This window comes from Lynx rufus, unplaced genomic scaffold, assembly GCF_022079265.1.
Source record: "Lynx rufus isolate CCGP_SWC_20201006 ecotype Redwood Valley unplaced genomic scaffold, mLynRuf1.p SCAF_7, whole genome shotgun sequence".
NCBI lineage: Eukaryota > Metazoa > Chordata > Mammalia > Carnivora > Felidae > Lynx > Lynx rufus.
In genome coordinates, this window is record NW_025814889.1 from 141,693,165 (window position 1) to 141,706,669 (window position 13,505).

The 13,505-nt window shown below is 49.2% G+C and overlaps 1 protein-coding gene across 5 annotated transcripts in view; it reads left to right on the top strand.

Moving 5' to 3' along the window:
- Positions 1 to 1,341: 1,341 nt before the first annotated feature.
- PPP6R2 (protein phosphatase 6 regulatory subunit 2) overlaps positions 1,342 to 13,505 on the top strand; it is an 84,502-nt gene continuing 72,338 nt past the window's right edge. For all 5 annotated transcript variants that reach the window (XM_047066645.1, XM_047066647.1, XM_047066646.1 and 2 more), the window contains exon 1: positions 1,342 to 1,491. The gene's annotated coding sequence lies outside the window, so the exon portion shown is untranslated. The remainder of the gene's footprint in view (positions 1,492 to 13,505) is intronic.

A 13,505-nucleotide genomic window follows, 5' to 3' on the forward strand; every position in this document is an offset into this window, starting at 1 on the left:
GACCTCAGGTGCTCTGGCCTGAGCGCAGGAAGAGCAAGATCAGGTAGAGGGTTGCAGGCGCTTACATAGTGGGAAAATCAGTGGAAACATCTCTGGCATTAGGCCCCTTGGCCCTGAGCCCCCCATTCTGCTGCTCAATCCATTGCACCTCCAGCTTTGGTTGTAAGGGGCCTTCATTTGCAGGGCTTGAAGGGTGTTTCTTTTCTCAATTGTAAGGCCGATGCTTTTTTTTTTTTTAACTTCCAATTCCTGGAAGCTCACCCTACAGAACTTGCCAGATAATCTGCACCGCAGAATGCTGGGGAAAAGTGTTCAGGGGAAGACGTCTCACTAGAGACATCTGCTATAAAGTAACCCAAAGGGGTACTGAGATGCGGGCCGCGGACCTGGATGCGGGGAAGACAGGCAACTGGGGAAGCAGTGCCTGCAACCGCAGAGCAAGCCCCAGAGCAAAAACCCCTTCCCCCAGAGCGCAGCGTCTCTCTTGCGCCGTCTACTGATAAAGTTTAGCATAGCAAGGGCTCGGATGCACTGTCGGACGGCCTCGGTGAGTTTGGAGGGGTGTGCAGTTGTATCTGGCAAGTTGGATATTCCTGACACCTGAAATAATACTTTTCATCTTAGAGATTAGTTTGATTGGATTAAACAAATCCAAAAAAATTTAATTTGCACATATTTCGATGTGCAAAACATTGCGTCTGGAAAAAAGAATACGTCTGGTGGCTGCTGCTCAGGACGGAGAGGGGACCTCGGTACGGGGTGCAGACGGCTGACCACTGCTCACTCTTGCTTTGGCCGTGCCCACCCCACATGCTGAGGGGTTCAGGAAACACCCAGTGGGAAAGACCTTCGAGCAGAGAGGAAGGCCTGCAGGAAACAGGGAGACCCCTGCCCCGGGTATGTGACCCTCAAATCATTTCGGGCATCTGGAGGGGTTGCTCTGTTGCTGACATGGCATTAGCAAATTCATTACCGCAAGTGCATTACCCCCAAGCAAGTTAATTACGCTTGTATATTCGCATCATTATTCAGTAGCACCCCGGGGGGAAAAGCGAAAGAAGGCCGCTCGCCACCCCACCGCGCTCCAAGGCGGTCCAACCCCCGCACTCGAGCTAGCCGGCGCTCCGTGGCGAGCGCGCGGCCCCGCCTCCTCCCACAACACAGCCCCGCCCACGAGCGCGGCTCCGCCCGCCGCCCCGCCCCGGCGCGCACGCGCACCCCTCCGCGCCAGGCACCGCCCCCGGCGTGCGCGCGCGCTCCCGCCGCTGCCGCCATTTTGGAGCGACCCGAGCGCCGCCCGCGGCCCGAGCCGGTCCCGAGCCGCCGGCCGGCCCGCGCCGTGTCCGTGGGCGCCGTGTCCGTGGGCGCCGCGCCCGGCCGGGCCCATGTGTGTGCGGCTAGCCCCAGGTCGCCCGGGCTTCGCCTCCGCCAGCGCCCTGGCCTCCACCCGGGCCTCCGAGGAGCCGCCGCGACGCCCGGCCCGCGGGGCAGGTGAGTGCGGCCGCCCGCCGACCCCGCCGTGCCCGCGCCTGCCGGTGCCCCTGAGGTGTCCACCCCGAGTGCTCACCCGCCAGTGGCCACCCCTCTGTTAGTGCACCCGCGTCTGTCCACCCCGTCAGTGTTCGCCTCCGTCAGTGTCCACTCACGGCCGTGCGCACCCTGTCAGTGTCTCCCCCCCCCGTCAGTGCCCCCACGACAGTGTCCCCCCGTCAGTGTTCCCCCCCCGTCAGTGACCCCCACGACAGTGTCCCCCTGTCAGGTGTCCCTCCCGACACTGTCCCCCACGACAGTGTCCCCGTCAGTGTCCCTCCCCCGATACTGTCTCCCTGTCAGTGTCCTCCGTCAGTGTCCCCCCATCAGCGTCCACTTCAACAGTGTCCCCCGCCCCCCGTCAGTGTTCCCCTGTCAGTGTCCTCCCTCGTCAGTGTTCCCCACAACAGTGTCCCTCCATCAGTGGTCACTCCCTGTCACTCCCCCCCACCTCTTTTCTTCCCTCCCCTCATTTTCCCCCCCCAGGCGGTGTCCACCTCCACCCCCATTCTTGGTGCCCTCCCAGTCAGTGACCCCTGTATCAGTGCCCCCCCCCCAAGCGCGCTCCTCGTCTGTCAGTTCCTCCTTCCTGTCCCTAGTCCCCTCCATAAGTGCCCTCCCCTGTGCTGCCAGTGTCCCCCATGTCAGTGCCCCCCGAGGAAGCATCCCCCCCATCAGTGTCCACCCCGTGCCTGCCTGTCAAGGTCTCCCGTCAGTCAGTCCTGTCAGAGTCCCACCCACCTCCTCCCTGCTCCTCCTCTCTTCCCTTCAGTAGGGACCCTTACCATCAGTGCCCTGACCTGTTTCTTAGTGCCCCCTCCCCACCTGCTTCCACCCCCCTGCCTGCTCCCCCCCCCTGCCTGCTCCCCCCCACCTGCTTCCCCTTCCCCCTCCTGCTTCCCCCCTCCCTCTGCCGGCTCCCCCCTCTGCCTGCTCCCCCCCAGCCCCCACCTGCTCCCCCCCTGCTTGCTCCCCCTCCCTCCCTCTGCCTGCTCCCCCCTCCCCACCTGCTTCCCCCACCTGCTCCCCCCCTGCTTGCTCCCCCTCCCTCCCTCTGCTCCCTCCTCCCCACCTGCTCCCCCCCCCCCCGTTTGCTCCCCCTCCCTCTGCCTGCTCCCCCTCCCCACCTGCTTCCACCCCTCTGCCTGCTCCCCCCTCTGCCTGCTCTCCCCCCCACCTGCCCCCACCCCGCCTGCATCCCCCTCCCCCTCCTGCTTCCCCCCTCCCTCTGCCTGCTCCCCCCACCCCCCTGCCTGCTCCCCCCTGCTTGCTCCCCCTTCCCTCCCTCTGCCTGCTCCCTCCTCCCCACCTGCTTCCCCCACCTGCTCTCCCCCCCCCATTTGCTCCCCCTTCCCTCCCTCTGCCTGCTCCCTCCTCCCCACCTGCTTCCCCCACCTGCTCTCCCCCCCATTTGCTCCCCCCTCCCTCCCTCTGCCTGCTCCCTCCTCCCCACCTGCTTCCCCTACCTGCTCCCCCCCCCCGTTTGCTCCCCCCTCCCTCTGCCTGCTCCCCACCTCTGCCTGCTCCCCCCTCTGCCTGCTCTCCCCCCCCTGCCTGCCCCCACCTGCTTCCCCCCTCCTGCTTCCCCCCTCCTGCTTCCCCCTCCTCTGCCTGCTCCCCACCTTTGCCTGCTCCCCCCTCTGCCTGCTCTCCCCCACCCCCTGGCCTGCTCCTCCCTGCTTGCTCCCCCCCCTCTCTGCCTGCTCCCTCCTCCCCACCTGCTCCCCCTACCTGCTTCCCCCTCACCTGCTCCCCCATTTGCTCCCCCCTCCCTCCCTCTGCCTGCTCCCTCCTCCCCACCTGCTTCCTCCACCTGCTTTCCCCCCCATTTGCTCCCCCTCCCTCTCTCTGCCTGCTCCCCCCTCTGCCTGCTCCCCCCTCTGCCTGCTCTCCCCCCCTGCCTGCCCCCACCTGCTTCCCCCTCCTGCTTCCCCCCTCCTGCTTCCCCCCTCCTGCTTCCCCCTCCTCTGCCTGCTCCCCACCTTTGCCTGCTCTCCCCCACCCCCTGGCCTGCTCCTCCCTGCTTGCTCCCCCCTCCCTCTCTCTGCCTGCTCCCCCCTCTGCCTGCTCTCCCCCCCCTGCCTGCCCCCACCCCGCCTGCTTCCCCCTCACCTGCTTCCCCCATTTGCTCCCCCCTCCCTCCCTCTGCCCACTCCCTCCTCCCCACCTGCTCCCCCCACCTGTTCCCCCCTCCCTCCCTCTGCCTGCTCCCTCCTCTGCCCCCCCCCACTGGCTCCCTCTCTGCCTTGTCCCTCCTCTGCCTATCCCTCCTCTGCCTGTCTCCCCACCTCCTACTCCCACCCTCTGCTTGCTCTCCCCCCCCCACCGCCTGCTTCCCCCCACCTGCTCCCCCTCTGCCTATCTCTCCTCTGCCTATGCTCCCCTGCCTGCTCCCCCTCTGCCTATCCTTTCTCTGCCTGTCCCCCCTCTGCCTGTCCCCCCCTCTGCCTGTCCCCCTCTCTGCCTGCTCCCCACCTGCCTGCTTCCCCCCAGCCTGCCCCCCCACCCCGCCTGTCCCTCCCACCTGTCCCCCCTCTCTGCCTGTCCCCGTCTCTGCCTATTGCTTTGGGACTCCCCTCCCCAGTGCCCACTGTAATCAGTCCCCTGTTCCCTCACTCTTCCTGTCAGCATCCCCTTTTTCTATCACTGTTGTAGCTTCAGCGCTCCATGAACCTGTCACCTTCCCTGGCCTGTCTCCTTACCGTTCACTGCCTCCTTTCTTCCTCCATCTCCATCATCTCTGCCTTCACCGTGCACCTTATTGGCCCTCTTCAGTGGCTTCCTGACCTTGCTGTGGTGTCTCCTCCACACCTCCACCTGCCACTTCGTGGCCTTGACACCTGTTTACCTTGTCCACCCACTAGTCACTGCTCTCAGTTCACCACTGAAACAGTGCCCTGTCACCCCCAGCTCACCCACTCTGTCATTTCTGTTCAGTCCCTGCCTCTCACTTCACCTCTCCCCCATTTCGTCACTGTACCCACCTGTCTTGTCCCTGTGGCCTTCTCCAGCCCCGCCTGTCACCTGCCCCTGTTGCCACTCCCTGCCATGCCTTTGGCCTTTCAGTGCTGGGGCCATCACTGACACTCTCAGCTGTTTACTTCTCCATGTTCCTTCCTTTCTGGTTTCTCTTCCATTTTGGCCACTCTAAGTCATGTCAGTTAAGCTCTGGAAGGTGAGAAGCAGCCAGCTATGAGCAGAGTGGGGGACAGGCGCCTGGGTGCTCAGTTGGTTTAGTGCGAGATTCTGGATCTCAGCTCACGTCTCGATCTCAGGGTTGTGCGTTCAAGCCCCGCAGAGTGGGGGGACAGAGCGTTCCATGTTGAGGGGACAGCACGTGCAGTGGCCTTGCAGTGGATCTTCTCTAGGAACCTAGATAAGATTAATGTGTGGCTGGGGTAAGGGGGAGATAGGAGCACAGGGTACAGCGTGGGCCTTGCAATCATCTGTTCTTGGCAGGTGTGTGCCTGAGTTGTGAGGGGGACCGGGATGGACGTTAAGTTGGGAAGGGCCATCATCACGGAGGCAGGACGTGCAGGAGAGGGGGCGAGATGAGGTGGTGGGAGTGGTGTAGTTGCAGTTTAAACCTTGGGGGTCGACTTAGGGAGATGTTTGGGAGGCAGAGCTGTTAGGACTTCCTGATAGATGAGAAGAGGGTGTGGGGGAGAGGGCCCAAGGTGAGGTCTGGGCTTCTTGATGGGACTGTGGCATTGTCAGCTGAGATGGGGAAGCAGGATGGGGTGGTGGCAGGTGCAGGGCGTTAATGGTAGGTTAGATGTAGAAAGTAAGGCTTTCTCTTGGCTTTAAGTAGTGGGCGATGTCTGACTTACCCAAGGATCATTGGCACGAAGGTATCTTGCAGAAGAATCTGGAGCCCAGAGGAGAGGTCAGGCTGCAGGCATATAGGACCTCAGCACAGGGGTAACGTTGAAAACCTTGGTAATGGCAGTTTTTTTACACAGACGCACAGCAGAACGTACTGATCGTTTATTGTGTGCTGCTGCTTAAAATGCTTTATATGAATGAACTATTTAATCTTCACAAGAATTCAAGGGTATAGAAACTATTATTTCCTATTTTACAGATGAGAAAACTGGTACACAACAAAGTAGGTGATTAACTCAGGATTTATACCCCAGACAGACTGACTAAAGCCCCTCCCCCTACTTTTTCTTTAGGTTAAGGAAAAGGCTGACTTTCAAAATACTGTTTTAAATTTTTAAATAATGGTAGCTGATTACGTACCAGGCATATTTGTGTGCACACATGCATGTGTTCCAATAAAGCCTTATTTATTTAGGAAAACAAGCCCAGGCACATTTTAAAGTACATTACCTATACCATCTTATTTAATTCTTTTTTGTTTTTTTAAACAAAGTGCTTTACCATTTTATTATCTTTGTATCCTTGTGAGATCTAACAGACATTTTGACAGAAAGCAGGTACATGACTTGTACAGAATTTATTATAAACCAGAGAGTGAAAGCCAGTGCTAAGTTTTCTATTTTGACATCTAACACAGTAAGCACTTAATTCTTTTTTTTTTGTTTGTTTTTTTGGTCTATTTATCTTGAGAGAGGGAGGGAGAGGGAGAGAATGAGTGGAGTGGGAGAGGGGCAGAGAGAGAGAATCCCAAGCAGGCTGAATCCTAACCACTGACAGTGCTGAGTCTGATGCGGGCCTTGATCTCACCATGAGATCATGACTTGAGCTGAAACCTAGAATTGGATGTTTAACTGACTGAGCCACCCAGGTGCCCCAGCATTTAATTCTTAAAACAACTTAATGATATAGCTAATCTTTTTTTCTTTAAACATTTTAAATTTTATTTTGGAGAGAGAGCGCTCATGTGCGTGCAAGAGAGGTGGGCAGGGGGGGAAAGTGAGAGAAACCTAAGCAGGCTCCACGCTCAGTGTGGAGCCCGATGTGGGGCTCGAGCCTGTGACCTTGGGATCATGACCTGAGCTGAAATCCAGTCGGATACTCAACCAACTGAGCCACCCAGGTGCTCCTATAGTTACTCTCAATATTCCTATTACCATTTATGTGAGAACATTGAGGCACAAATTAAGAAATGTACCCAAGGTCACAGTAAATAAATGTGAGAACCAGAACTCAGCCTCGGTGGTCAGACTCTAGAGGTTGTGTTTTTCATTCTCACCTCCTGTGGTTCATACATAGGGTAGTCTGAACTCAGAGTATAATTCCGGAAGTTATCAAAATGGGTATCGTGAAGTTAGTCTCATTCTCACCCCATTCCTCAGCCATTGACTTCTTAGAAAACATGTCACATCCATGTACAGCAAGCAGCTTTCTTCTTTTTAACACAGAATGTACGATTTTTTATTTGTTTAAAAATATTCTACCACTAAAAATTATTGAAGAATATTTTATACCCAGTAAAATGTACAGATCTTAAATATGCTTGATGAATTTTAGCAAATGTGTACACCACAAGTGTGTACACAAAAGTGTGTCCATCACTCGTGTCAAGATATAGAACATTTCTATCACTCCTAAAAGTTTCCTTGTGTCCCTTTTCAGTTACTACAACCAACCCCCAAATCCTGAGGCAACCATTGTTCTGATTTCTGTCATTACAGATTAATTTTGCAGGTCCTCAAACTTCATGTAAATGAAATCATAAAATATATGCTTTTTTGTGTATGTCTTCTTTGGCTCAGTGTAACGTTTTTAGATCTTATTTACTTATTTAAAAAGTAATCTCCAGGGTGCCTGGGTGATTCAATGGGTTAAGCGTCCGGCTTTGGCTCTGATCATGATCTCACCATTTGTGGGTTCGAGCCCCACATGGGGCTCTGTGCTGACAGCTCAGAGCCTGGAGCCTGCTTCAAGTTCTGTGTCTCCTGCTCTCTCTGCCCCTCCCCTGCTCATACTTTGTCTCTCTCTCTCAAAAATAAACAAACATTAAAAAAAGAAAAAAAGTAATCTCCATGCCCAACATGGAGCTTGAACTCATGACCCTGGGATCAAGAGTCGCGTGCTCTACTGACCGAGCCAGTCGGGTGCCCCTTGAGATTTATTGATTTTAATGCCTATATCTGTAGTTTGTGCTTTTCATTTGAGTAGTACTCATTTGTATGAAAATATAATTTACGTTTTTTTTCCTGTTGATGGGTGTCTGGGTTGTTTTTACTTTTTGGCTAGTATGACTAAAGTCACTGAAGATTCTTATGCATGTCTTCTGTGGACGTACATTATTCCTTTGGGGTAAATATTTAGGAGTGGTACTGCTGAGGGTCATAGTGTAGATACATTTTGAACTTTTTTCAAAAACTGCAAACTATTTTTCAAACTGATACCATTTTCCACTCCCACAGTAACGTATGAGAGTTCTAGTTTCTCTACATCTATGCCAGCCCTTGGCGTTGTCAGTCTTTTATGTGTGTATGTATGTATGTATGTCAGTCTTTTTAATTTTAGCTATTCAGTTGGTAGTGAGTGATATCTCACTATGGTTTTAATTTGTATTTTTCTTTTTTTTAAGTTTTTTTTTTTTAAAGTTTACTTAGAAAGTGTGAGTGGGGAGGGCAGAGAGAGAGAGAGGGGGAGAGAGAGAGAGAGAGAATATCCCAAGCAGGTTCTGAACTGTCTGCACAGAGCCCCGATGCGGGACTCAGACTCACAAACCAAGCCTCACAAACTGAACCCAACTGTTAGATCATGACCTAAGCCAGAGTTGGATGCTTAACCTCTGAACTGCCTGAGCCACCCAGGTACCCCTAATTTGCATTTTTCTGATGAATAATGATGGTGAACAACTTTGGTTTGGTTTGGTTTTTTGGGGAACACCTTTTTTTTTTCTTTTTGAGACTGACACAGCACGAGTGGGGGAGGGGCAGAGAGAGAGTGAGAGACACACACACACACACACACACACAGCAGAATCCAAAGCAGGCTCCAGGCTCTGAGCTGTCAGCAGAGAGCCTGACACGGGTTTGAAGGGCTCGAACTCACAAGAGAGAGCCGAGAGATCATGACCTGAGTCCAAGTCAGATGCTTAAAGGACTGACCTACCCCGGTGCCCCAGTGAACAACTTTTTATATGCTAATTAGCTACTTAAGTATTTTTCTTGTGAAGTGTCAGGTTTTTAATCCATTCTTCATTGGATTTTTTTTTTTTTTAATTCATTTTAAGAGTTAAAATGACCTCCAAGATCAAGAGTTGCATGTTCTACTGACTGAGCCAGCCAGGCACTCCTTGCCTATTTTTTTTAATGGTGTCTTTTGATGAACAGAAAATTTTAATTTAGGTGAAGTAAATTTTTGTCAATATATATATACATATTTTAGTAATTTCTACACCCAATGTGGGGCTCCAATTCACAACCCTAAGTTCAAGAGTCGCACGTTCCTCCGACTGAGACAGCCAAGTGCCCTGTTGGTAGTTTTCTTTTATGTTTATTATGTGTCCTTACAAAATTTTGCCTGCACCAGTGTTGTGAAGACACTATCTTTTTTTTTTTGTAAAAGTTTTCTTTTTTAAAGATTTTATTTATTTTATTAAAAACATTTTCTTTTTTTTTTTTTTTTTCAACGTTTATTTATTTTTGGGACAGAGAGAGACAGAGCATGAACGAGGGAGGGGCAGAGAGAGAGGGAGACACAGAATCGGAAACAGGCTCCAGGCTCTGAGCCATCAGCCCAGAGCCTGATGCGGGGCTCGAACTCACAGACCGCGAGATCGTGACCTGGCTGAAGTCGGACGCTTAACCGACTGCGCCACCCAGGCGCCCCAAAAACATTTTCTTTTAAGTTTATTTATTTTGAGAGAGACAGAGACAGGACGAGTGGAGGAGGGGCAGAGAGAGAGGGAGACAGAGAATCCCAAGCAGGCTCTGTGCTGTCAGTGCAGAGCTGGATGTGGGGCTTGAACCCATGAAACTGCGAGATCATGACTTGAGCTGAAACCAAGAATTGGACGCTTAATTGAGTCACCTTAAAGATTTTATTTTTAAGTAACCTCTACACCCAATGTGGGGCTCGAACTCACAACCCTAAGATCGAGTCACACGTTCCACTGACTGAACCAGCCAGGCACCCCTATGAAAGTTTTATAGTGGTAGCTTTTGTATTTTGGTTTATGATTCACCTTTTTCTTTTTAGCAGCTTTATGGAGATGTAATTGATGTACAATAAACCACACATGTTTAAAGTGTAAAATTGGATAAGTTTTGACATGTATATACCTGTGAAATTATCACCACAGTGTAGTGAATGTCTATCATCCCCCAGATTTCCTCATTTCATTTTGGGAACCGTCCCTCCCACCCTTTCCTGCCTCCATCTCCAAGCAAATACAGATTTCCTTTCTGAATCCTTCTTGCATTAGTTTTTTATTTTTAAAAAAATTGTAAATGTTTTTACTTAATTTTTGATAGAGAGCGCGCGTGAGCAGGGGGAGGGGCAGAGAGAGAGGGAGACAAGGAATCTGAAGCAGGCTCCAGGCTCTGAGCTGTCAGGCACAGAGCCTGATGCAGGGCTCGAACTTGTGAACTGCAAGATCATGACCTGAGCCGAAGTCAGACGCTTAACTGAGCCACCCAGGCTAAGTTCTTGCATTAGTTTTTTTTTTTTTTTTTAATGTTTATTTATTTTTGAGAGAGAGAGAGAGAGAGACAGAGCATGATTGGGGAGGGGCAGAGAGAGAGCGAGAGAGAGAGACAGAATCCAAAACAGGCTCCAGGCTCTGAGCTGTCAGCACAGAGTCTGATGTGGGGCTCGAACTCATGAACCATGAGATCATGACCTGAGCTGAAGTCGGACGCTCAACCGACTGAGCCACCCAGGTGCCTCTTGCATTAGTTTTTAATGTCAGGTGAAATCAGTATACTTCCTCCCTGCCCTTCCCTCATGGGGTTATGTAATCATTCTAGCATCATTTTTTAGAGCCTTTGTCATAAATTAATTGAACATGCGTGTGCAGGCTTCTTTCTGGGTTTTGTTACATTCTCTTGGTCTGTTTTTCTATCTTATGTCAATACCACAGTGTATTAATTACTGTAATTTAAAGGTAGTATAAGTCCTCCACCTTTAATCCTCTACAAAATTGTCTTGCCAGTTTTAGAATAACCTCTTCACTATGTACAGAAATTTTTGCTAGAAGTTTGGTTAGGGTTATATTGAATCTGTAGATTTATTTTATTTTATTTTATTTTATTTTATTTTATTTAATGTTTATTTTTGAGAGAAAGAGAGCATGCACACCCACAGGGGAGGGGCAGAGAGACAGAAAGACAGAGGATCTGAAATGGACTGTGCGCTGATAGCAGCAAGCCCAGTGGGGGGCTCAAGCTCATGAATGGTTAGATCTTGTACCTGAGCTGAAGTTGGATATTTAACTGATTGAGCCACCCTGTGCCACCCAGGTGCCCCTCAATATGGTGTATTATATTAATTTTCAGATGTTAAAGCAACTTTGGAGTCTTAGGTTAAATCCGCTTGGTGTGGTATATAATGCTTTAATTTTTTTTTTTTTTTTTTATAATTTATTTTAGAGCTTGAGCATGGGACAGGGGCAGAGAGAGAGAGAGAGAGAGAGAGAGACTGACTCTCAAACAGGCTCCACCAGTGTGGAGCTTCACGCTGGGCTTGATCCCACGACTCCAGGATCACGACCTGAGCTGAAATCTAGAGGTGGATGTTCAACCATGACTGAGCTACCTAGGTGCCCCTATAATGGTTTTTATAGGTGGATGGATTTGGTTTGCTAGTGTTTTGTTGAAGACTTTATATATATTCATAAGAGATTTGTGAATGACTTTCTTTTTATATGATATCATTGGTTTTGGTAATACTAGCACCTTAGAATGAGTTGGGAAGTTGTTCTTTCCTTTTTGCAGATCAGTTTTCTATGTGGGATCATTTTATTTCAGCCTGAAGCACTTCCTTCAGTATCGCTTACATTGTGGATATGCTGGGAACAGAGTCTCTGTTTTTGGTTGTCTGAAAAGGTCTTTTTTTTATTATTATTTTATTTTGTCATGATAAGTGTACTTTTTAATTCTCGTTCCGTGTTTAATTCCCATCCTCCCTATTTCACCCACCTCCCCTCTGGTGACCATCAGTGTGTTCTGTACAGTGAAGATGTGAAGGTCTTTTTCCTTCAGTTTTTTTTTTTTTAAATTTTTTTTTTTCAACGTTTATTTTTATTTTTGGGACAGAGAGAGACAGAGCATGAACGGGGGAGGGGCAGAGAGAGAGGGAGACACAGAATCGGAAACAGGCTCCAGGCTCTGAGCCATCAGCCCAGAGCCCGACGCGGGGCTCGAACTCACGGACCACGAGATCGTGACCTGGCTGAAGTCGGACGCTTAACCGACTGCGCCACCCAGGCGCCCCGTTTCCTTTAGTTTTGAAGGACATTTTTGTTGAATATAAAATTCTAGGTTGACAGCTTTTTTTCTTTTAGCACTTTTAAGTGCTTTTAGCATCTGTTGTTTCTAAGTCAGCTATCGTTCTTGTTCACCTGGTATCTTTTTTCCTACTGTGTTTAAGGTATTTTATTTACTTATTTTAAATGATTTTTATTGTTTTTCTTTTTCAATTTGACTATAATTTTTCTAGGTATAGTGTTTTTGTGTTTTTCCTTTTTGGGATTTATTTAGTTCGTTGGATCTTTGTGTTGATGTGTTTAATCAACTTTGGAAAATTTTTGGCCATTGACTCTTAAATATTTCTTAAATATTTTTTCTGCTTCATATTTTTTCTCCTCTTGGGACTCCAGTGATACTTATTTTACATGGTTTGACATTTTCCCATAGGTTTTGAATGTTTGTATTTGTAATATTCCTTTTCTTTCTGTTTATATATGTATATTTTCTATTCATCTATCTTCAGAGTCCCTGTTTTCTGTTTTGTGATCATTGTGTTAATTCTATCCAGTAATGTTTTGATTTAACATACTGTATTTTTCAGTTCAGAATTTCCTTTTGGTTTTTCCATCACGTTTGCTAATGAATATTAGCTCTAATGAATATTTTCATTCCTTCTGACCATTTCCCCAAATGTTTTAATATATTATAATTGCTGTTTTGAAGTTCTCATCTGCCACTTCCAACATATGATCTTTGTGGGTCCTATAGATTGTTTTTTCTCTTCATCATGGGTCACCTTTTCCTGGTTTGCATGTCTAGTAATTTTTTATCATACAATGAACATTATGCACGGTGCATTATAGAGACTCTATTTGGGGTTCTAATCCTATGAAGGATCTTGAGTTTTGTGAGGGCAGACTTAAATTACTGGGAGATCATCTTGACCCTGTAGAAGCTTGTAGCCTGTAGGGTGGATCTGTTTTGTTTTGCCTTGTGTTTTAAGACATGACCTTTAGTTCTGGAATATGGTTTTTACTCCTCTAAGGTGTGACCTGTCTAGGATTTTAATGGAAAACCTTTCTAATTTGCCAGAACTGAAACTCTAAATTGTCTTCCCAGGACTGGACAGCAGCTGGCGTCTTTGCTTAGTTCTTTGTCCTCACAACAGTTGCTTTCTGCTTGTTTTTCTTTTTAGTTTTTCAGCTTTATTGAGATATAATTGACAAAGTTGTAAGTTATTGAAGTAGGTTATGATGATTTGATGTATGTATGCATTATGAAAGGACTCTCCCCATCTGGTTAGTTGTTACATCTGTCACCTCACATATTTATCTTAGTGTGTGTGTGTTTGAGAACACTTAGGTTGGGGTGTCTGTGTGGCTTGGTTGGTAAAGCATCCAACTCTTGATCTCAAGTCTTTATCTCAGGGTCATGAGTTCAGGCCCTGCATTGGTCTCTGTGCTGGGCATGAAGCCTACTTAAGAAACAAAACAAAACAAAAAAACCTCAGTTAAGTTGTGCTCTCTACAGCGTTCTCAGCTGTAGTCACCGTGTCTTACATGACGTCCTTAGACCGTAGTCATCTGTGTGTGGACCCTTTGACCAGCCTCTCCCTGTGTCCCCTGTACCCAGCTCCTG